General features: G+C 45.6%; 2 long non-coding RNA genes across 6 annotated transcripts; one reads left to right on the top strand and one right to left on the bottom strand.

Annotated features, from left to right (window-relative positions):
• Window positions 1-6916: 6916 nt before the first annotated feature.
• On the bottom strand, window positions 6917-21552 carry LOC127302680 (uncharacterized). Of its 5 annotated transcripts, none has more exons than XR_011745773.1 (3): window positions 21103-21552; window positions 17480-18009; window positions 6917-7744 (listed from the first exon to the last, which is right to left on the bottom strand). It is a non-coding gene; the product is annotated as an uncharacterized lncRNA (long non-coding RNA). The 5 variants fall into 5 exon arrangements; XR_011745774.1 differs by having other exon boundaries at window positions 17830-18009; XR_011745776.1 differs by lacking the exon at window positions 6917-7744 and adding an exon at window positions 18095-18170 and having other exon boundaries at window positions 16349-18009.
• Window positions 9857-12706, top strand: LOC127302679 (uncharacterized). The gene is made up of 3 exons (XR_007853072.2): window positions 9857-10173; window positions 11122-11274; window positions 12375-12706. It is a non-coding gene; the product is annotated as an uncharacterized lncRNA (long non-coding RNA).
• Window positions 21553-23352: the final 1800 nt, after the last annotated feature.

The following is a 23352-nucleotide window of genomic DNA, read 5'->3' as shown; positions in this document are numbered from 1 at the left end:
TTGATTAACCTTTTCGAAATAGTCCAAAGCTTGCCATGCCTAGAATTTGTAGGAGGGAGATTAAAGTGAAAATGCATGTATGAAATGACAACATATAGCTCATTTGTGTGCAAAGGGATAAAGTTACCAAGTCCTTGATGTCGATTCCGCTCACTGGGATGCGCTTGACATGATCGTGAGCCATGGTAAACTTGTTGCATTCCAATTGATTAAACGAGCACCTCTTTTGAATGGACAATTAATTACACTCGCCCTCAAAGCGGTGTTCCCCAAAGCACCTATGCTCATTATGGATCCTCTTCCAACTGCCATATCCTTGCCTTGCATATCATCTTGTCCTCGAGCATTAATGGCATTAGTCAGCTCGTCCTCGGACAACAGCTCATCGTCAATGTCGATCCCACCTTGGCCACCATTGACCATGTCCTCCTTCACTACCACCTCGTTGAATTGGGCCTCATTGGCCAGCGTGAGGGAGGACTGAGTGGGAACAAACTGCGTCGAGGAAGGCTCCATGGCCTTGGCATATCACATGGGTGTGAAATGCACCGCGAGGAGGTCGCATGGTCGCCACCGTGAAGTCCATCATGGGAGCTAGCTACATCGCAGCCCGGTCAAATTGGAATGATATTTTCATCGTACAAGTTGTGGGCGTATGGGAACGAGGAGGCGGGGATCTCCCATGGGGTCTTGGAGTGAAGCGATGGCAAGCGGTTGAGGATAAGCGACGCTGAGGGCCCCATTTTCATGGACTCGCCCACCTCCGGTGATCCATTCCATGGAGAGTTGGAGAATTGGGATGGCACCGATGTCTCCTCAAAGCCGGTAGGTGCATACCCGGGTCCATGCACAAGAGCCTTCGTGCTGACCTTGGACTGCATGGCCGGGAAATAATCAGCATCTCTCTTCCGTTACTCGGCGGCGGCAAGAGCCTTCACGCTGGCCTTGGACAGCAGGACCACGAGATGATTCACATCCCTTCTGTTCCTCGGCGGTGGCTTCGAGCTTCTTTTTCTCGGTGGCCTTCCTCGGTCTGACCGCTTATTGCTCCCGGCGGCCCTCTTCTTCGCCGTCAGCTCAACCTTTTGGCTTCTTCAATGCCGCGACGGCCTAGGCGGCGAGAGGTGCCTCGGCCATCTCGCTCTAGGTCACTGTGTGAGTAGAGTGAAGTGGAGTGAACTCATATTGGGTCAACGACTCGCGGGCCGTAGGAAGACAAAAGAGGATACCAACGTCGCCTGCGCTATATCTCGAAAAAAGGGAAGAATTAGTCTAGCTTTGGATGGTGACGAACAAGCCTCAAGAATAAACGCGCATTTGCATTGCTGCGTTTGGTCGTGTTTTTTTTCCGGAGTGACTCATTGTGTACGGAAGAACTGGGTGGCCGCGTTAAGAGAGGCTTTTATTGAACTCGAAAAACTGCATAGCGAGCCAGTGGCGGGACAGCTCGGGAAGACGGCGGCCACGTCGGGACAAACGCGGCCGGGAAGACGTCGGAACAGATGCGGCCGGGCAAGATATGGCCGGGATCGCGCGACGATTTCGCTGGACCAAACGGCATTACTGTACTATACTATAGTACTATACTACTACAACGGGAGTACGAGGCTAGGAGCTACCGCGCGGGCTTACCTTTTGCCTGAACAACAGCGGCTTTTCGGCGATCAACGAGCCAAAAACAAGAATTAGAGTGTGTGTTTAGTTGGTGTCCATACTAACTCTACTAAATATTTGATAGAAATGATTGCCAATTTTTTAGACTAAAATATATACTTTACTTTTAGATTTTTCTTTTTTTTTCAAAACGCTATTCAAAATAAACCCCGTTCCGCAGCTTTGTTATATAATTGTTCAGGCTGGCGTAAGCCCACCGTAGCCCAGGTCAAAAAAAAAAAAAAATTAAATCTGCGGTACTTATTTTTATACGGTGGACTACGTACCATCCTTGTAGATCTGCATCGGCCGCACAAGAGCCCACTCTACAAGTTGATTTGAAGAGCGTGTATAATCCAACTACCCGACTGCCACTCACGTACGAATCCATGTCTGTCGAACATCCCGGCATGCATGTGCCTAGTAAAACTATAAAATGATGTTTGTTGAATAGTAGCGACGAAGCCGTACCAATAGTTTTCAGGTCGCGTGCTACTCGCGGTAGACGCGCTCGCTTTCATGTGCCGCACGCGCCTCTTTAAGTAATACTACATTACCTAATTATAAATAAAATCACCCGAAGAGAAAAAGTTGTCCTCGAGCTCAATCTAATTTCCAAATCTTTTGCTTATCCGGCAGGTTTGAGCATTAATGGCATTAGTGAGCTCGTCCTCGGACAACGGCTCATCGCCAGTGTCGACCCCACCTTGGGCTGCCATTGATCATGTCCTCCATCACTGCCACCTAGTTGAATTAGACCTCATCGGCCGGCGTGGGGGAGGACTGAATGGGAACGAACTGCGTCGAGGAAGGCTGCATGGCCTTTGCATATCCCATGGGGGCGAAATGTACCGCAAGGAGGTCGCATGGTCGCCGTCGTGAAGTCCATCATGGGAGCCAGCTACATCGTAGCCCGGTCAAATTTGAATGGTATTTCATCGTACCAGTTGCGGGCGTCCGGGAACAAGGCGGCAGGGATCGCCCATGGGATCTTGGAGTGAAGCGGCGGCATGCGGTTGAGGCCAGGGGACGCCGAAGGTCCCATGGACTTGCCCACCTCCGGCGATCTATCCAGGGGAGACTTGGAGAACCATGATGGCACCGTAGTATGCTCAAAGCCAGCATGTGAATACCCGGCCTTTGACTGCAGGGCAGCGAGATGATCCACATCTCTCTTTCGTTCGTCGGCGGCGGAGAGAACCTCCGCGCCGGCCTTAGACTGCAGGACCCAGTGGCGGACCCAGAAAATATTATGAGTGGGGGTACTCTTTGTAAAAAATTGCAAAATCTGAAGATAATTCCTTCAAATATAAACAAATACTAAAAAAATTCAAATTTTTTAGTGGGGGGCTATGCCCTCACTCAGCTACACTTGGGTCCGCCTATGGCAGGACCCCAAGATGATCCATATGTCTCTCTTCCATTCCTCGGCGGTGGCTTCGAGCTTCTTTTTCTCGGCGGCCTTCCTCGGTGCATAAAAAATCATGGTCAATACTGAACCTCAAATTAACCGTCAGTGTCTGCAAAAGTCAGGCATTTATGAACTGGTAGGAGTAGGAGTATGTTATATGTACCACACCCACGAATCAAATACTAGTACTCCTAGCACCAATCAAAATAGCCAATCGAGCGATTTTGTCTGATTAGCCTGATCTAGCGGCAGCTGCCGTCTGACACAAGCGTTGACGGGTAGAACGGGGACACTGTGCACTGTCCCACTGATTGCGAATTTTCCGTGATGCCGATACGTACGGCGCACATGCGGCAGCGTCGGTCGATCGCATCTGCTTACCTCCTCCGTTGGATCTGATAACCTATCAGAGCTTTCGACGCATATTTTTCCTCTCTCTAGTCCGCTTGTGTGCCGTTGAGATAGTCAGAAATCCAAGTCAAACCTGTCTTGTCTTGCTTGGGCTTGACCGGATGGACAATGTTTGTGCAAAATTTGTCTTGTGGTTTTGTTTGATTTTGCGCAAGTGTAATAAGTAGGACCAGCACACCGTACGTCAGAAACAGTCGGCTGTTTGTTAGTGTGTTGGATCTTGACGTGCTGTGTTGGAAGACACGTACACGCATTGAACAAGCATATGCAAGTCGATACCTTTCCAACATACAAAGTAAAAGAAATTAATCTTCCACAAAATATTTTTTTAATTTTGAACTTGGTTCACGAAACATAGCACATGTGCAGCGGCAACAGAGGTGGAGGAGGCGTGCACGCGAACAATAGACTAGGCCTTGAACTTGTTGTGCATTAAGTTTCACTCAATGTCAGCACGGTACTAGGTTGCCATAGCCTTTCCCAGGGGCAAAGTTTATAAGTCATATTCCTCGGTCTTCCATGAGCTTTCTACAGATTCACCCAAATCTCATGCACTCTGACCAGTAGTGTCAGTTATACAAGTGTGTTCTTTAAAAATCATCATATAGGACAACATCTTCGCTCGTCAAGAGCCGCACATAACAGATTAAGAAATGGTCAATCTGCCTTATATTACCTCCTTTTTAATGAATTTTGATCAAACAAATTGAGCAACAAAATATTAATTATATTGTAAAGTAATTGATATGGTTGGATTCATATTAAAAAACACTTTTTAATGATGCAAATTTTAAACCAACAATTTTTGTATATTAGAGAATTTTTTAGTAAAATGAAACACGCAAAGCGAGGATGCCTTATTCTTTGAAACGGATGGAGTACTAGCTATGAGAGAATTGTATCTGCAGTGGAGTTGAAATATAAAGTTTTTCTCAACTCAGTTGTTCCGGTTTATTTTCCTAGGCCCTAACTCACGGGATCTCCGATCCGTCTATCGTCTCCTAGTATAACCTAGGAGGGGAGCCACCGACCGGAATCGCCATGCATTCACTGGTGGAAAAAAGGGCTTTGGTCGCGGTTGGCAACTGCCATTAGTCGCGGTGGCCCAACCGCGACCAAAGCAGCGCGACTAAAGGCCCCCCCCTTTAGTCGCGGTTCCTTACGAACCGCGACTAAAGGCCCGTCCACGTGGGCCGCAGGGGAGCGCCAGGGCGGAGGACCTTTAGTCGCGGTTCTTCTGGCCAACCGCGACTAAAGGCCTCCGCAGGGTTTAGGGTTTTAGCCCCCCTCCCCCTAAATCTGGTTTCTTTTTAATTTGTATTGTTTTATTTCTTTTGGGTTTTAATTTTGAAGGAGTTTCACATATTCTACGGTACTGTATACATACATGCATATGAATGTACAATTTCAAACAAATTTGAAATTAGAACCAAAAAGAATTCAAGAGGAATATACAATATATATTCAATATCGGATGACCATATACAATATATATTCAATATCGGATGACCATATACAATTTTGAATAAGTTAGTTACAAATTCTGGTGCATATAAAGTTCTACGTCATCGTAATAGTGTTCTCCTCTAGGATCGATGACTTCCCTCGCCAACCATCCAGCTAGTTCCTCTTGAAGTGGTCGGAAGCGAGCTTCTGGACTAAGCGTCTTCCGGAGGTTATTCCTCAGGATGTTGTTCTCACACGTCTGGTCCCGCTCATTGCAGTATCTCCGGATCCTCTCACAAACATAGTATCCACATAGATTGGTCCCCGGTGGCTGAATATCCCCGATCGTCCGCACTGCCATTTTAAAATGTAGCTCCTTTTTGAATTCACCGACCTTGGTATCTACGAACCGTCTCCAAACCCTACGAGGCAAAGAAAATTAAATAAACAAGAGAGTTATTAATTAGTTACTTGATATTAGGAAATGATGAACGAAATAGGCCGATCGATATAGAGCGCAAATGAATGAAAATAATTACTTTTGCATCATTTTTCTCATGTCGCCCCAAAGCGCCGGATCCATATTCGAGAGTCGTGGACGAGAACCGAGGAGGTCTGAACTTTAATTACCATAAGAATCCGGTGGAACCTGCGGACACGATACATGCACGATCATGCATAACTCATCGATTAGCCACATACCATAAACAAAAGAGAATGTGCTCAAGACAGAAACACTCACCCAAAATGGTAAGGAAATAGAATATCACTTTTCTGTTGCTGTTTTCTAATAAACCGCCACAGGTCATCCTCCACGTCGGCGGGGTGGTGTTCTAACACATGTGAATTAACGATGTGTGGGTCAATGAACCCAACATCATGGATGTTCCTTATTCGCATTTCCGCTTCTTCATTCTGCATAATATATTGCGTACACAACAAGATAGTTAGGACAATATATATATATATATATATATATATATATATATATATATGTATATATATAGAGCTGGCCGGCAGTGACCGAGATGGGGTAGACTTTTATAAATCACTTACATAACGTAGCAATCGATGATAGATTTGTCGAGGTCGCGCAGATTGAACAGCTGGAACAATTCACTCAGAGGAATTTGTACCCAGTAATGTTTGAAGTGATGCTCATATCTAACTTCCGCATAGATATACTCTTTGGCGTTTTTATGTTTTATGTAACCCTTGTACCAATTTAGCAGACCTAGCATTTGTCGAGGTAGATCCTCTTCCTGCGCAGGCTCGACGAGAGGGCCATTCTTCACATATGTAAATACTACGTCCTTCATTGGCGCCTCATCAAGGCCTAGCAGTGCACGAAGAGTGATACCTAACTCGGCCGCTTGTTCTCTGGCACTCGTTACAGTCAATCCATGTGCTGCCGCAGCTGCTATGATATCGGGGGCATCCGGATCGGCGGCTTGCACTATGAGCGGGGCGATCGATTGTTTACTTTGTTCCCCGAGCTGGGCAACTTCTTTCCCCCTTTCTAATTTTGACTCGGCCTCGTCCTTCAAGGCTTTCTTCTCCGCCAACTCTTTCCTGTTCTTGAACGCGAGTGCTTGCCTACGAAGTTCACGTAAATAGTCGTCAGGCAGATTCTTCGCGGCTTGGGACGGTGTGTTCAGTCCTTCGTAGTCAGATGTGCCGCCATCTCCTCCTCCGTTTGCAACTTTGCGTATACTCCGGTAGGGACTTATCAATATGCTCATTTTTTCGTTAGAACTGAAATAAACTGAATCCCAGCATGCTGCAGTTGAAGATATGCCCTAAGAGTTACATCTGGTATAAAAACTTTAGAACCTCAGAACTCGAGCCACAATCCGCATAAGCAGAAATCATCGCTTTGCACATGACCATGTCTCTACAACTCAGTGACATCGGGCACCCGGCGCATGTTTAGTCCTTTCAGCACTCATATACAACTGTGTCAGACCACACGCAACAGTTATATCTGATTCAAGATTGTTTCCAACTGCATAACCATGAGCAGCTCTACCCCTCTTCAAACTGGCGGGTTTCACACAAGCCATGGCAAGAAAAGCCAATGTCACAAAATGAAACTTAAGGTCAGACAGCAGTATTCTTTTGTATGAGTCACCCCAGGAAGTGATTCAGCCACATCAAGTTCCAACACATTATCAGACCAGCATTTTCTTCCGTAGAATTATTACCCTTGTGGTTGATCTGAAATTTAAGCAGTGTTGGGCAGTTGAGCTTAAATCGCTTTTGGTGCTCATGCTGTCTTTGCCGATCTCAGATATTCGGTACAATTTCCATTACAGGCACGTAAATACTACACAAGAGTATGTGTTTTTTTCACATCTAAATTTGAATATGTACATCAGACAACTCATCCATCTTCATCTTAAGCTGTACTATCTCGCATGGCATCAGAGAATCCGTGGAGCATCCGGTAGCTGGGCGCCAAGTGGAGACACATCCCGGGAAATGAAGGCATGCTTGCACCTTAATTCTGACTTGCAACCAGTTCCATGTTCACTTCAACCGCAGTTGGACATGTAGAAAGCAATTCAATTTGGGGTATTAATTCAAATTGGTTCATCATCATTCTAATTGTTAACATAATTCAATTACATTTGATGGAAGTTCGCATATGACCTGCCAGTTGATCCCACAATCTGGCATAAGCTCTGCTGTGCAGCAATAGATTCTTTCCCATACTTTGTCGCGAACATTATTTGGACCTGGATCAGTTCAAGCAAATATGAACACCTTGGGGCAGCAAAAGATCATTTGGAATGCCTCCGAGATCTACTATAGGGGCCTTCCCTGAATCACAAATAACTACTATACTAAAGCTGAACAAGTTCCATTTTTCTCAGAATTTTGGATTATTTTTGTGCCTATGTGCCATGCTGACACGTGTTCTGTTGTGCTACATGGATCTTTCGTGTGCATTTCAGGGGACGTCTTGCAGTTTCTTTTTAGTTTCACCCTGTGTGGTTTTTACATCGTGTACACTTCTGGGTGGACATAGTCATAAAATTCCCAACTCCACCGCTTCGGTCCAGCAGTAGGTCAAAGCGGTGCAAGGAATGGTTCAGCAGTGCAACACGCGTCCCGCCTGCGACCCCCTGCCTACCCCTCCGCTCACTAATTTTCCTCACGAGCTGCCCAATCTTCTCCCCATGTCCCTCACGAGCTGCCCAATCTCCATCTACAGTAGACTCCATGGGACCTTCTCCGGCGTCTCTGAGGGCTTCGCCAGTCCGGCCGTCCGCCGCCACGGCAGGGATGACCGAGGGATCGGGTCCTGCGTCTCCGGCCCGCCGTCGGCTGCCACGATCACGACCAGATGCGTCACGAAGCCGGCGGCTAGCTCCGCCCCGCCCACGCCCGCGGCCGTCGCCGCGAGCGCCGCCCCGCCCGGCCACGGCTCGGCCCGCCCCGGCGACCTCCGCGGCGTCCGGCAGGCCACGCCCGGCCATGGCTCGCCGAGCCACGCCGGCGGCCAGCTCCGTCCCGCCCACGCCGCGCCGTCGCGGCGACCGCCGCCCGCCCGGCCACGGCTCGCCCCGCCCGGCGACAACCGCGCCCGCCTGCCCGCCCGTGGCCGAGCTGCGGCTGCTGCCTGGCCGGGCCTGCTCGCCCGTGCCCACGAGTGGCCGACGCGGCCGGCGGCGTGCCCGCCCGTGCGTGCCCGACGCGGCCGGAGTCGAGGCGCGCACGGACAGCTCCGACCGGCTCCACCTCTGCTGACCGTTTCTCCCGTCTCGCCTCGGGGAACCTCGGCCCGGCACAACGCCCACCACTCAGCGACCGGCGCTCCCCACTGCCGGTGTCGCGATTCGTGGCAAAACGGGGAGGCTCGCTCTCTGGTTTCTCTGTTCGCGGTAAGGTTCCCTAGGGGCGCCGCCGCCACTCACCGCCAGCCGCCTTCCACGTCCTCGAAGCGCCTCATCGGACGACCTGCACCGCCTCCTCCGTCCACCTCTCCTCCATCGACCTGCAATTCCTCCCCCAGCCACGCTTCCGCAGGTCGGCCTGCACCACCTCCTCTGCCAGACCTGCAGCGTGGTCGACCTGCACCACCTCCTCTGGCCGACCTACAGCGCTTCAGCCACCGTGGCCAGCCTGCACCATCTCCTCTGGCCGACCTGCAGCACCTCAACCACCACGGAAAACAGGTATGATTATTTTTCCTTCTCTCAAAGTTTTGTCTCTGTTTTTGCCAAATATTAGATGATTGTACAACTCAGTGAGCAAATAGTTGATTGTACAATTCAGTGAGAAAATAGATGATTGCACAATTCAGTGAGCAAATTTGTTGTGATTAGGATGTTAGAAATTATTTGCATGTTAGATAGTAAGCTTTTTCCTGTCTTCCTGCAGCAGCTCATCACCTCGCGGTGGCGCCTCGACCCTACCGGGTGGTCGGCCCACACTCGACGACCTGCAGCGCCGCCGGAGCACGCAGAAGCGTGGCCGGCTAGGGAGAAAGCCCGCAGCATGGCATGGCAGAGTTGGAGTGGTGCACGAGCTGACGGGATTCTATTTTCTCTCTGGTGGCTCATACCAGATCAGTTGAGGTGGCCATACAACCTCTTCTCTAATTTCCGGTGACACTCTTGCCGTGCTGCTGGAGTTGTCCACGGATTGCCCATTTTTGCATTCGGCCGCCAGTGACATGGGTTTTTTTTTAGTTTGGCTGGTACATGCTGCTCCCGGTTGAGGTGAAGATTAGTGTTCGTGGGAGTTATTTCTTGGGATGTTCTGTTATCCATGTGTGTTCTTGATTCGATTTGCTGTTCCGTAGGCTGCCATGGGAAGGTGCACTTTTAAACATGCAGTAATTGTTGCAGGCTGGTTGGTTTGATAGATGAGTTGTCAGGTCATTTTTACGGTTTAACAGGATCAGCTAGCAAATTCACCAAGGCAGGCGGCTGACTAATTGGCTCCATGGTTCTACTTCCTATTTGTGTTGGAAACAACCATCTTATATTATGTTGAGTGCTATTAAAATGAGAGAAACAATGTTAATTCCACGGCAATGTCTGTCCTCATGCTTCATGTATTTGAATTACACAAAAGAATCATGTATTTATAAAGCCAAAGGTGGATTTGCGAAAAAATGTTTTATTTCTTTAATTTGTTTTGTAGGTACTTCGGATTTCGGTGACGTTGTTGGGTCATCAGTGCAAATGCCTGGACTGGTTATGGCTCTTCATTGCAATTTGGTTCGTCCGGTGTTGCTTCAGGTGAGCTTTGTCAGCATCCTTATCAGTCACGTTTGCTAACCTATGTATACCTCAAATATTACTTGATGATATTTTCATGTTCTTTTGTTTATATATTTATAGTTTAAGATGACAAATACTGGTGTCTTTCCATATTGGTATATTACTTTGTACACCTCCACCGCCTTCCAGAATTTGCATGTTGCTGGTCCGATCCATTGTTGTACAAATCCGAGTATTCTATTTTGTTTTCTGTTGTTCTGATTTGGACCTTTTGGTCAGCTCAATTCGTACTGTCATGTCCTTTCATGACATATGCACAATTTGCCTAGACTGGAATCATCATAACCTGGAATTCATTGAGAAGTGTCGTCTTTTAGTATAGAGTGGCATGTTTTCCGTATTGTTTCTTGCATATTTCATAATTTTGTTTCACCTTTGCACACTCTTATATTCCTTTCTACAAGTAATGCTGAAGTTGGTTTTAGTTGATGCATCCGAAGATGATTATTGCACAGAATTAGTGCTACCTATAGTCGTTTTTCGTATAAAGAAATGGAGCTTAGTTTTACCAGTTTGTATTTAGGTGGTTACATGACAGACCATATGATATTTTAGGAAGGTCTGTACTACCACACTATTGTTTTGAGAAAAGAATCGGTAACATATTTTGGATGGGGAGGTTGTTCCTGCGATGGGACTGTCGCAACTGATTATCAGTGGCTTATAGCTGCCGGTGTGTCATTTACTGCGTAGTTTTCAGAGTAATCTATCTCAGCATGAACATGCTCGACGAGTTTTCAGATGATGTGCAGAGATTCAAAAATTATGCTACCTTTGTTGTTTAAGGGTGACAAAAAGGAAGAAGCCATGCAATTATTTACTGCCATTCTCAAAAATGGTTTAGCACATAGTGTGTGAACATGGTTGCTACATGGTCCTGATGATCCCTTTGTATCCATGACGCAGAATTATCTCCCTCACTCCAGGGACTGCCTAACTCCCATATGTCTGAGTTCAAAAAATGACTCCAATATACTTTGTTCTGCACCGAGGATAGGGAGGCAACATTTATCAGGGTTGATGATTCTCCTTCCCGGTTGACATCTCTTTTCTCTAGATGTGAGTATACACAACACTTGAGATATCTGATATCAGTCCTTTATAGAGTTCAAGTGTTGTAGTCTTTTATTCTTCGCTGCACGATAACCCTACGGGCGCGGCCGTTCCTGCTGGGAAGTCCTGTGATAGATTTAACTCAAATTTCTATTGATGGAGGTTGCAAGTGCCAAATCCTCGATGTATCTATGTGACACAGCTCCAGGTGCTGAACACTTTGTTTAAGCGATGCAGTGCTTGGTTCTTAGTTGTTATTATGTAGTAACTGCAGGCTCCTGTTATATGATAGTGTCGTGATATCCTTTTGTTGGAGTCATTTTTGTTATTCTGAACTGTCTTTGAGAGTTGGTAAATGCGTGTTGAATCCTATTGTGTTGCTTCTTTACTACTACTAAACAATGTTGCTCCTCATGGTTCTAATGTACCTCTCAAAGAGTAATCTCTATGCCCTTTACATTTTGTTCCTATCTGATTAGTAATTTCTCCCGTTTTAATTTTACCCAACTGCACTGCTGAACAAATAAAAGGGCCACCGGCTCTACATATCTCTACTTTTTTACTAGCTCTAACCTATGTGACCAGTTCACTTAGGAATGAGGTGCGACCTCTTTGTACTATATATTTGCTCTCCCATTGCATTTTTGCTTCATTTATATGAAAACATGCAGAAGGCCTCGATATGCATTGTTGGGTCCCTTTCTCATGTGTGATGCTTAGTCCTTAGACTGCCCTTAATAACTCAATTGTGCAGCTGCTAAGTGTTCTTCCTTCACTCTTTGCCATGAATGATATACAACAGTAATGGATGCATGATTGACATGTTGATTAATTCGTACAATGCTACCCGGATTACTTTCATTTTTGGGACAAGGAGAAGACCCCAGGTCACCAATTCTGTTTCAGCACAAGCACAATATACATACTGAATTACATAGGCAATAATTTTTTCTGAATTTAGACCAGCACAAATAGGGCATTGCCTACTGCTATGAGCTGTACAATTGTATCTAAAGATAGGCTTTGAATCGTTGCTATTGGGGGCTTGATGTGCACAGTCAGGACTAACCAAACTGATGTCTCTTTTTTTCTTTCAAATATTGCAGCCTGTAGTTGAGCAACATTCTGAAAGGAGGCAAGGACACTAATTTCCAGCGTCACCTGTTGCACGGAAATGGAGTTTGTTGTTCAAGCTCTAGGGAGGCTAAGAGTTTTTTTTTCGGCGGTAGTGAGGGATTGCCGATAAGAAAAATGACTAGCACGGTATTTTCATGTAGTATATGAACTCTTGTTTTCATAGCTGGAGGCACGAACAATATGTATTTGTAGATGACCTATCAGTTTAATCTGGCCAGTTTGTGTTTGGCGTTCTTTTATTGTTTAGCATGACAAGATTTGAACTGTGCAATTATTGAGTGGTATACACTTCTGAAATTATTTCTTTGTGATAATTAGGATATATAATTTTCCGATTAATATGACTGTGTATACATGGGGAGAAATCTTGCACAATTGCAGTGTCATATTTGCTTGTGCGTACTCAATGGCATTTTTGCAGAGCCCTATCCCTCTCCCTGTGTTAAACCCATTCTTTATGTCAGATTATAATCTCCTAATATGGCCATGTACTCACCTCACAAGTACAACATACCATGAAATTTCCTCTGCTTTTCAACTCGCAGGTACCACCTAGGCGCGGCGTCTTTGCCGCGCCATTACATGCTAGCTACTATACCAAACCTGAACAGCTTCGATTTTTCTCAGTTTTTTGAATTTTTTTTGGGATTAATGTGGTGCTAACACGTGGCTCAAACTGCTCTGTTATTGTTTTGTGTCCAGTTTTTGGTGCGTCTTGCATTTTCGGTCGGTTCTGTTTGGTCTGATTCTTCCAGTGGTGTTAGTTTTCGTTTTAGGCCTGGGTGTGTGTAGCCTTTTGTTCTTCGTGGTAGGGTCCACAGCCATGTGATGGGCGGTGCGGTGGTCAACCGTGTCACATGCTCCCTCTTCTCACTCATATTCTTCTCTCTCTCCAAACCACCGTGGGAGATGACAGAGCAACGAGGGGAGGACGCGCGGCGCGAGAGGCTCCGCGAGGTTGCCTCCGACGAGCGCGAGGAGGCACATCGTGCCGCCGGAGGATCCGCCACGCCGCCGCCCGCGAGCACGACGAGGCGCCACGCCGCCGGTGACGAATCGTGAGGCGCCTCGCGTCTCGGGAGACGCGCCTCTCGGGAGGCTCCGCCATGCCGCCGAGACGACCGCGCCGACGCGAGTCGCCGGCAGCTCCTCCGCCGGACACCGCGAGAGGCTCCGCCACGCCGCCGGCGACGACCACGACGAGGCGCGCCGCGTCTCGGAGGGCGCGCCTCGGGAGGTTGCGCCACGCCGCCGCCGCACGACGGTCGCGCCTCGGGAGGTTACGCCACGACGCCGCCGAGCAGGAGACGTGTCGCGTCTCGGGAGGCTCCGCCACGCCGCCGGCGACGAGCACGACGACGCGAGTCGCCGGCAGCTCCTCCGCCAGACGCCGCGTGAGCCTCCGCCACGCCGCCGGCGACGAGCACGACGAGGCGCGCCGCATCTCGGGAGGTTGCGCCACGACGCGGGGCGCGGGTGAAAGCGAAATGAGCGCGTGTGAGCTGGAGCGACCGATTTCGCGGACGCGATCGGTCGGCTCATTACAAATGTTTTCCTTCTTCTATCCCCACGCCTTCCATGTCGCCTACCGATTTTCCATTGCCTCGCCGCCGCCACCTACGGCTTTATCCGAGGGCCGCTGTCGAGGACAGGGACATCAGCGACGGGAGTATCACGCGGGTAGGAGCGGCATCGCACCGACTTTCCTAACCATTCCTCTATGGTTAGGAAGCACACCTCGCTGTAGACATCGCCTGACGGCCAACAAACAAAGGGGGGCTTCAAAAGGTAGGAAACACTCTTAGCATGTAATTCAGTTTTGAGTGTGCTTCTTACCCTTACTGTGCAATTTAATATACTCTTCTTTCGATAAAAAACATCTACTCGGAGATTTGGATGGTGTATGACTGCCTATGCTACCATCCACCTTTTAGATTCAATACATTATGGTCGTCAATAGTTTCCCTGCCCCTGTGCAAAAAAAATAAGAAATGAACAGTTCCCTGTTCTGGGTTTTGAGTTTTTTACAAGCCAATTTTTCTATAACTATTTTTGGGTGGTTTTATCTATGTGTTATAGGTCTCTCTATGCTTATTTTGCACTCTATCAACCCATCCATATCCTTAATTTTCTTTTTTGCAGGGTTTCCTTTCCGCCTTGGTTTCAGAACTTGTGTTCATGTTATTAGCTATAGAAATGCAACTGTGTTGTGTATGGAAATGGGGTTGCGACAAAGCAGAGCTCATTGCACTGCGCCCTCACATATCCCCACCAGCTACATGGGCCACATCACCTCCTGCGACAGCCTTGGCGCTCCAGGGCGATTCGAGCAACGCCCGGAGCCATCTCGGGCATCTGTGTGGCGTTGGACATCGAAAACTCAACGGGAAACGGTGGCCTCAAGCGCGGGTCTGTCTTAAGTCCATGTGCATTCTGTCCCACCGGTGCCCGGCAGCGTCGACGACCATTTTCTCCTTCCACTGTCTTCTTTTCATCGCCCCAGCCAGATGTACTTCCGGCAAGAAGGGTGTAGATACGTGTCCCTGTTCTAACAGCTGTTCAGAAATTCATCTAATTCTTGCGTGCATTATATGTCTCATCTTAGTTCTAACACATGTTCAGAGATACTGATTTTGAAATTTGGCAGTCCAGTAGTAATCCGTTAGCCATCAAACACATGCATACATTTGTTGATACTGACCGTATACGTACTAAAGACGCATAGGCACTACGTGGCGTAAACCTTATGCAGTATATATAGAGATGTAATGGTACCTACACGATATATTGCCCCTTAGGCTTTGGCCTGCCAAAACACCATAAGGTTCTTTACATCCATGTTTCTTCTTGCATATGTTTTCTGATTTTTTATGTAGATTGTTCTCTTGCAGTGGGAGTCAGCTGTGTTTTGTTCATCTTCCATTTTTTTAGCTATTTAGCTATTTTTTTATTTTACTACTCCCGTTAGACTTTGTGAGACTCGAAACTGTTTCTGAATCATTATTGCTTTCATGTAGAATATGATGATGATACTGAGGCTGGACAGGTCAGTGCAATCACTAATGAAAACCTTACTGTTAGTTAGTTCTCCACGAGCATACAAAATGTAAGAAAGCAAGAGAAAAACTCAATAGTTAATTCTCCATGAGCACCTCAACTATTTCTCATGTTGCAATCTACTGTCGCTCTTATTTTTTGAACTGGACACTACTGGATCGTCGCTTCCAGTATAAAAAAAATCGACAATACATAGTAGCCCTCCAGCGTGTCTGTTGTATTTGTCTTCCACCTGATGTGAGTACATATTTAGATATCTACAGGCAATAATAGCTGAGGTGTATTTTATTTCTACCAGTTAGGACATGTGCTCTTCGCATTGATTTAGCCCGAGTAGGTTTCTTACTCTACTCCAGCTACATCAATAGAGAATACTCTTTTTGATTCTTTATCACACCAGGCACATGGTTCTGTCTTCATTTTACATGCAAGAATACTGAGACGACCGGTAAATTTGCATGATTGCACACACTAATAAGTAAGATAATACTCATACTTCCAATTTGCGGCAACAATTATAAATATTCATCAGTGCACTATGTGCTGTGGATTTATTCAATGGCATATTGGCAGTGATAGCCCATTCTTTTCCCCTTAATTACGATGTCTAATATTTGACATGTCCAACATGAGCCGATAAGAGATAAAAGCATGGGATGGCTTCCTGCCTTCATATTCCTCATTTTCATGGCTGCAGACTCAAATTGTTCAAAACTTAACTACATGTGTTGTAACTTTATAAATAAAGTCCTCAAGTAAACAATTTTGTTCACAATGTCTTCTCCTATTGAAACTATGCAACATATTCTAAAAAAGGCCTACCTTTTGTTCTTCAACTTGCAACCACAATGGGCGCGGCGTGCCGCCGCGCCTTTCTTTGCTAGTAAATTTAAGAGGTCAGCACCAATAATTTAGCGGCAAGCCACTGGAAATTGTACAACCACCACGTTAGAGGATACACTTCAACAAAGAATTGATTAAGGATGCCCAGAAAAAGATAATTTAGCACAACTCTTTGGGAAATGTCAAAATGAGGCAACAATCTGATTCTTAGCAGCATAGATCCTACCAGATATGTATCATTCCAAATTATAAATAGAAGAGTTGTTCTATACTACATAATAAACAGCACATGATATATAAGAGAGGTGAAGAAAAAATATGAACACCTATACTGTTGCACACATGAAAGAAAGCGATGTTTTAATTTGAATAGCCATTCCATTTGTGGCATGCCACATTCATTATCCAGTTGCAAATACAACTAATCACTAACTTATCCTAGAATGTGTCACAGGTCATTAGTCAGAAATTAGTACTGATCAGCCACTTGGATGAAAACCCACGTGAAAACTACAGCTTTCAATACTCTTTACTGAATTTTGAGATGATAAAAGTATATAGAATTTCTTTTAAAAAAAACCGCAAACCGAGAGCATAGGGGGTGGATTGGTGCTCCTTGGAGAAGAGATCCTGCCGCTTTGAGGCCGGATCCACCGACGACGGAGGTCCCTGTATCTTACCGTATCTTCGGCGCCCGTATCTTACCGGAGTGTATGGGGAAGGGACGACGCTAACTGATGAACTCCCCTGCTCCACCGCCTGTAATGTCGCTGGATGCGAGCGGGCGGCACGCTGGAAGGCAAGATCGCCGTTTGAGTCACCCCTCCACACCGATTTGTCTGCAGGGTTGCCTCTCAAGCCACACCTCCACACCGATTCGTCTGCAGGGTCGCCATTCGGGAGTCTGCACGTGGAGTGAACTCTCTGGGGATGTGCGGGAGGCTAGGGGAGGCGCAAGGCGCTGTGGAGAAGAAGGTGGCAGGCGGCTCAACAGGGAGGATGGTGGCGGGGCAGGGCGCCGGAGAGGAAGTAGCCAGGGACGATGTCCATAGGGGTGGAATGGGAGAGAAAAACGGACAAGGAGATGCCTTATTGCTTTTATTATTAAAATAACAAAAGTGTCTGAGCGTTGCAACGCCCTAAAATAAATAGAACATGTTAGTTTGATGTATACCTTGGTTTTGGTTGTACCATTGTTTCAAAAGTATTCATCCAAGAGATCATTTGATAGAACATGCACCAATGTGTAGAAATATAACTTTCAAAATAAAATCCACTTGAACCTATTGAATGCAAATAAGAAATCAAAATCTCAATGATGTTGTATGAATTATCCTCCAAAACTTTGTTAATCCATTAGAGAGTAGAAGTCCATCTAATTTACACATTCAGGAAAACAGAAGCAACTATTTTGTTTTTTCTTAACCAAATGTTCAAGATAAATTGCAATCCATATTAAACTTGCATAGTGAAAACGAATTGACTAAAAGAAGTAGATCTAGAAGAAGACTGGAGGTATTAAACCTTGTTTCATCCTTTGTAGTAGGAGATGATCAGTTTGATGATAGTGATACAGAGAGTAAAGCAAGATTCCTCATTATTCACAAGCTAAAATAATAGATCCGGATTTCCCTTTTCCCATGAACATGTCCTTCTCCTGGTTTATATTGGAGGCGATATAATGGCTCCAGTGCAGCACGCTCTCTGAAATTAAAACGGAGATCTCTAGTTAACAATGACAGTAGTACATCATTTCTGCATACAGGATTTCAGTGATTCAGTGAACCACCCGTTTCTTTGCTCAAATTGGATTTCAGTGATTAACTGCATCTACATTCGTCTCTTGGCTCTTCTCCTTCATCCATCTACCCCATGGCAAAACAATCCACATCAGAAAACTTAATTTGCATACATCCGAAAACCAGAGTGCAACACTCAGTAGTCAACAAACTGGACTGCCACAATAATAGCCCGTTACTGACTTACTTTGTAGGCATTCAAGACTGTTGGCTACACGATTAATTTAAGACATGGTCAATCAAAATATATTTTTTAAAGACTATCCGAACAAGATCTACTGATCCAGAAGCATTTCTTCTCAACTCACCCGAGTGATGATTAACTGGTATCTCGTATGTATAGGCATGCACTCTTTATCTATACCTAATAATAAAGGGAGAAGTGTTTCCGTGGTTTGGTCCGTCACTATGCGCTTTCGTCCATCGTGAAAGGCGCCTTCGTATGTTGCACCGTGTTGTAGGTTTCCTTTTGAGCTTCGCTCTGTTTGTTTCGTGAAGGAAACAACCTCAGGTCGATCCGATTTAGGTTTTGCGGTGGACGCGTTTCCTAGCTCTCTCCCCATGATTCCTATATAAAAAGACACCGGAGATCTAGGAGATACAGAGATTGATGAGACACAAGCGATCAAGGACACAAGTGCCCACAACGTCCATCTGATCCTGGCGCGGAAACCCCTAGACGACCGGCGCACCGTTCACCCTGCCGACTACAACGGCGCTCCTGATCTGACTCTGGTGGCACCTCCGATCCCACGCGTGCACGCTCCGCCGCCGGTCACATCTACACTCCACGCCAACTCTTTGCTTCCCATCTGATCGCTGGTCAGCCGCCGCACGCCTCACCACACGAAGCAACACCGGCGGTTTTCTCCGGATTGGTTGTGCGCACAGTGGTCATGGTTGGTTCAACATGCGGCCTTGGCTCCACCTTCATATCCTGGCCTTAGTGCACATACGATTCTCCATACCTGTAACATGACCGCCATCTCCTAGCATCGGCACTGTTGTCCACCGATTGGCTCAGTGGTTGTTACTCAATAAGCACATGGCGGTGGAGAGAGGTGCACGTCCGACAACCAACAGATGGGCGGTAGGTTGAATCGTCGGCATCTTGGTGCAGTAGCATCGGCGGCGGTCGGAAGCTACGCAATACACGGTGGTAGGCATCGGCTTCACGGTGTTTAACCAATGGTGGAGCTTCTCAGGAGCCAGCTTCGCGGTGGTCTGGTAGCATCCATCCAAGAAAGATCCATCGATCCTCCATTGGCATGCACTGGGTCTCAATGTACTGAAAATTGATTGTAGTAGTATTTCCTAAAGTTCTGCTAAGGGCCGGGCAGATCAAACTGGAATAGGGAAAGAGCAGATTTCTGCCCAGTAGTGGTCTCAACGTACTTGGATTTCCCAAATAATCAGTGTGCTAGCCCTGCAGGTCAATTGGTCAAACACGAGCAGGGAAGTGTTACATGTTTTACTCTAAGACTGACTTCAGTATGATGAAATTCCTGGCGCCTTTTTCTTGCCAAGTCGAGAGAGTTTAAGCAAGTTCAGTCAGATATTGCTTAGTGTGCAATGCAATTTTGGATCCTTCAGCGGGAAGGCAAAATAAGAAAACTCCCATGGTGCGAGGTATTTTGGTGGCCGCACCTACAGGCTGATCAAGTTCATGATTTAAGTTTGAGCACAGGCTGATCAAGTTCATGATTGAAGTTTGAGCGAGATTGATTGGTGGTTTCAGTGGATCATCATGTATTCCTGTATGAGCTCAGTCTGGACGTGCATCATGTTATGACTTTGGGAAGCCATCTACCGTAGTTAAAAAGATCCGATCGATGGAACATCCAAATTCTGCACACCGTGGTTCAACTTTATTTTCTCTGAATATATTTATGTTCTAGGAAACTGTTTGAGTATTGGACAGATCACTTCATGAATATAGTCCACCGGAAAAGAATTTGGATACTTAAAGTTAGGAGAATTTCAGTAATTGTTTGTGGAGCCTCCAATCAAGGGATATACATCAATTTTATTAATAATAAAACATGGAAAAATTGTTGTCGAATAGGATAAATACCACCAGCGGCCGCAAGCCATGGCATTTTACTTGAACTGATCCTTATATACATATGGTTATTATCAAGCTTGATATTAAGTGAATTTTACCTACTTCACTGCCATTTATTTACGTAATCATGGTGTAATTACTAATGGTTACTCAATTTGACGGTAATTCAAGCTACAACTTTTGGGCACTCGTGATATTACAAAATTCTTATTAGTTTAATGTTGATTTTTGTGCCGAGATTATATAACAAAAATAGGGTTAATTTCAGACGTACTTTTCTGCAAGTGATGTTATGGCACTTGTTTACAATTAGCACTTCCAAATGGTCCTCGTGAAAAAGCTGACACTTGCTGAATCTCCATGACTAGCTTATGTTGGACGTTAAGAACAAACTCCTTCATGCAACCAATATTATATATCGGTAATATTATATGTTCATGTTTTTGGCTTGGATGGATAACAATGTCCTATAGCAACGCACACGATTCCTTCAAGACTGCGACGAACCGATTAGGACGGCCGGGATGAAGGAAAATCTTTTCGGCTGTGGGTTGCAATTACAGTAGTCAAATTTAAACATATATGGTCTTTTGTGGTGCATTTCTTAATTGTTTTTGTGTGGATTGATTATGCTCCATCAGCTTCGGTGCTCCATATCTCATCCTGTTTTTTTAAGGACCTTCGGTCGATCACTTCATGATCTAGGATATGGCAGTTTAGAATTAGAGAAAACGTGACCTTGTGGACGATGGTATAGAGGAAAAGTGTCATCCTGATGATTCATTGAAGCGTTCAAATATTTTCTCCCGGTGCAACGCACGGGCACTTTTGCTAGTTATCCTAAAAAGTAAACAAGCACAGATGCACGACCAGATGATTAAGGATTGAAGGATAGTACGGTCGGTGCTAGGGATTTGTGTAATTGTATCATACCTTGGGAGCATCAGCGTAGAAGAATGGAGGGAGGAGCATGGGGCGCATGTAGTAGGTGCTCGTCTTCGTTAAAGCTAACTGCAGCCGCAAGTGGATCTAGGCCGGCCGGTGTGGGTACTCGGCGCAGCGGCCGCCGGGAGCTCGGCCAGCTCCGGATATGGCGTGGCGGCGCGTGACGGCGACCTGCCGATTCATGAAGCAGGGGCGGTGCTCTGGGAAGGGCTGCCGCGGAGGAAAGCGAGACCGAGGCGCATTGAGATTGATATGATTGTTTATGAGGGGCGATTTCTGTACATATCTGGAACGTGATATCTTCTGCGACCATTACATACCTTTGATGATGCCATGATTTTTGCTCATCTTAATTACCGGTGCGTGATTGGGGCGCGATTCTGGCCAAGTTGACGCCCGACTGAAAAGGGGTGCAGGTGGGCGACGGCAAACGTCCAAAAGGACGACGAAAGTAGGGGGAGAAGGGGGAACACGTTCCTTCTTTTTAAGTAAGTAGAGATAAGGCATAGAAGTTCCGTAGGCCATGTTTGTCTTGATACCCCGTGGATTAGGCTATTCTATTGAATTTAACTTGAATTACAGCAAAAGCTTAAGAAAACCTGACAAAATCATGCTACTATTATGTTTCAACGTGCCTCTTGTTCCAAATTTAAAAGATAAATCTATGGAGATGGCCAGACATTTCTCCCCTAATTATTTCCGAAAACTCTAATTATGCCACATATGTGTGGTACTTCTCTAGTATTTTTACAACTTGATTACCGTGGATTATGCATGCCACTAGCATGCGATACAAGACAAAATACTATTTTTTAAACGGAAGCAAAAGCTTTGCCCCAATTTATTAATTAATGAGGAGTTTTATAAAAAAATGAAAAAAGAAAAGGCATACAACCGGCTTTACTCTCCAGACATGATCTCACTGAACTTCTTAGCACCCACGATCACCTAGAAGAAGTCTAGATTTCAAATTCCACATCATTACTAAAGGCGGGCAAGCTTGTTGTTCAAGACTCCTGCATTCCTTTCATTCCAAACCTTCAAAGAGGCGGGCAAGGTGATGGAAGCCAGGCATCTTTGCGATTTCGGTGTGGATCCTTCCGACACTCGGGGACTGCTAGCACACGAATTTGTTTGCGATCGAGCTTAAAACAGTTCTTAATGGGCTTCAACTTGTGATTGATAATACCGCTTCACACATCATTGTTGAGTCTGACTGCTTGACAGTGACTGAAGCTCTAGGAAAAGAGAGCCCTAACAGATCTGAAATTAGCATCATTGTCAAAGAGTGTCAAAGAGTTTAGGAGGAAGTAGCCTCCAGACAGATTTGTGCATATTTCCAAAATTGACCGATGCTGTAATGAAGTGGCACATGGGCTTCGTCAATTCAGTCGTAGAGAGTTGAGTTATGGCGTGTTGCCGGGTTCGGTCCCGACCTGCGTGTCGATGACGGCCTGGAATGATTGTAATCCAAATGTTATTGTTTAATCTATATATTTAAAATTTCAAAAAAAAAAACGGTTCTTAATGAAACGCCCCGACATGGAAATAGATCTGGATGAAACCACCCATATTAATATTATCATATTTCATTGTTAAGACTACTCACAATGGGAAGTATCATACCCTAGTATCATGCACATGATACTAGTTTATGATACTATCCCCACAATGCATAGTATCATAAGATAGTATCATAGTATCATCATGTTTAATGTTTTGTAGAATCTCGATGCAAATTAGTGTACATGATATGTTTGCCATTAAGTTTTCTAGTATTACGTGCTATGATACGATATCATATTATGATACCACTCCCATCCCTCATCCCATTAATTGGTGTGCCACATCAGATTTTTGCCAACATGGCATGCATGATACTATTTATGATACTCCCATTGTGGCTAGTCTAAATACATGGAGGTGGAGTATTCAAAACGCATTGGTAACCGATAGTTAAACTTCAAGTTTATTAGAAAAAATAATTATATCTAGTACTGAAAGTGTCATGGCTGCCATGATTTTCAAGTTATTGCCTGAAAAAGTTCTTATAGGCCAAATTTGTCTAAGTCAAAACATAATATTTTTTTTATTAGACATGAGGAGGCACCTTGTTATCCCGTGAGGTAATTAAAAAGAGTATTAAGGTTTCACCAAAGGATTGAGATATTATATCCAAGTAGAGATATATTTACTAATTTTAAATATCGTTACAGTCCTAGCCAAAATGATCAAACC

Source organism: Lolium perenne, chromosome 5 (genome assembly GCF_019359855.2).
Source record: "Lolium perenne isolate Kyuss_39 chromosome 5, Kyuss_2.0, whole genome shotgun sequence".
NCBI classification, from domain to species: domain Eukaryota; kingdom Viridiplantae; phylum Streptophyta; class Magnoliopsida; order Poales; family Poaceae; genus Lolium; species Lolium perenne.
This window is presented reverse-complemented; position numbering and strand designations above follow the sequence as displayed.